Below are 1,970 nucleotides of genomic sequence, written 5' to 3'. Positions count from 1 at the left end.
AGAGAGAGAGAGAGAGAGAGAGAGAGAGAGAGAGAGAGAGAGAGAGAGAGAGAGAAAAGAAGAGAGAGAGAAAGAGAGAGAGAGAACTTGATTGATTTAATGTAGTTGACTGGCCACGCCCTGTAACCTAAAATGACCTTAAATGCTTGTTTCTCCTGCCTAGGGTTTCCAAGTACAGGGTTAACCACTACATCCAGAGCCTCACATTGAGGGGGGAAAAAAGTTTAAATGTTTCCCCATGAAACTGACTTTTGATACTTTTGTATAAGATCATATGTTTCCATCACAGGGGAACTTTGGCACCCAAACAGATGTTTCCTAAAGCATAAACATGCACCTCTGCTCTCAGGGATGAAAGAAGGGAAGGGACGGTGGAGGGAGGGATCAGCCTGAGTTTGATCCTTAGGTCCCACATGGAAGAGCACCAACGCCCGTAGTCCACCTCTGCCTTCCACTTTCGTTTATGCACACATGAGGCACGCACACAGACCTGCACACACACATAAGTGCATGCATGCACACAACGCACATGAATGCACACAAAACCCCACATCCATGCACATACAATAAATAAACATGCTTTTAAAAAGGAGTGTTAATAATAACTTCATTTGTGGGTCACAGGTGGGGGTATTATGGTGGGTCTGTTGGACTCTGGGGCAATTTGGGGAGCTGCCAAAGTTCTGGAGACTTCAGGGATAGCTGATGGTAGCACATCACACATATCTTTTCTAAAACTTTCCTCTCCTTCTGTCAGGGATGGAATGCAGGCTTTGGAGCAAGTAAGAGGGGGCTGAGCACTGGCCCCAGTCCTTTATTGAGGGATTCTAAGCAGGGGCTCCACCCCTGATCACGCCCCGAACTCCTCACTGGGGGAGTATATCTGAACATATAGTTTTGTTTTCTTTTTAAACCACATGTACAACTGTCTGCATTGGTTGGTGTACATGGGCATGGGTGTCCACAGGGCACAAAGGCTCTGGAGCAACAGGCTGCTGCGGGCTGCCCGACTTGGGTACTGGGTACTCAAGTTCTTGGCAAAAGCGTTATGAGCACTTAGCCCTTGACATCTCAGTTTCGTTAGGTTAGGTATCTTAAACCCCTGAGCCTCTCCTGAGTGCTGGGATAATGGACAGGCCACCACACGAGACCTATGAGGGTCTTCTTTTTGATTTTTTAAAGAGACAAGTTATCTATCTGTAATGGAGGATAGATATAAATTCATGAGACGCCTCTAGCCTCAGTCTCCCACGTATTGGTATGCTCCTGTACTGTTGCAAGTCTGTACTCCTGGCACTCCGGAGGCAGAGGCAGGTGGATGCCTGTGAGTTCCAGGCCAGCCAGGATGACATAGTGTCCCTAATGCTGCACTGGCCAGGAGCCCCACTGCACTCGACTCTTTAAATTTAGAGGGCTGGAGAGATGGCTCAGCAGTTAAGAGTACTGACTGCTCTTCCAGAGATCCTGAGTTCAATTCCCAGCAACTGTATGTTAGCTCACGACCATCTGTCATGGGATCTGATGCCCTCTTCTAGTGTGACAGGCAGCTATAATGTACTCATATCCGTAAAATAAATAAATAATTTAAAATGTTTAATTTTTAAAAATGTAATAATGTACGTGTGCATGATGTGGGGTCTATGGAGGTCTGGGATTAACTCCAGGGTGCCCTCTCTCTCCTCCCAGCTCCGTGTGGTTCATGTGGGTTCTGGGTCTCATGCAAGGGGTGAGGGAGGCTGACGCAGGGCACTAGGCTGTCTTGTTTTGGTTTCCTTTTTGGTCTTTGGAGACAGATTTCTCTGTGTAGCCCAGGCTGTCCTGGAACTCACTCTGTAGAGCAGGCTGGATTCAAACTCACAGAGATCCTCCTGCTTCTGTCTGTCCAGTGCTGAGATTAAAGGTGTGCACCCCCACATCCAGTTTTTTTTTTTTAATTATTTCTTTTTTTGTTTGTTTTGCTTTTTTTTTTT

This window comes from Mus caroli, chromosome 17 (genome assembly GCF_900094665.2).
Source record: "Mus caroli chromosome 17, CAROLI_EIJ_v1.1, whole genome shotgun sequence".
Lineage (NCBI taxonomy): Eukaryota > Metazoa > Chordata > Mammalia > Rodentia > Muridae > Mus > Mus caroli.
Note: the sequence above shows the minus strand (reverse complement) of the source record.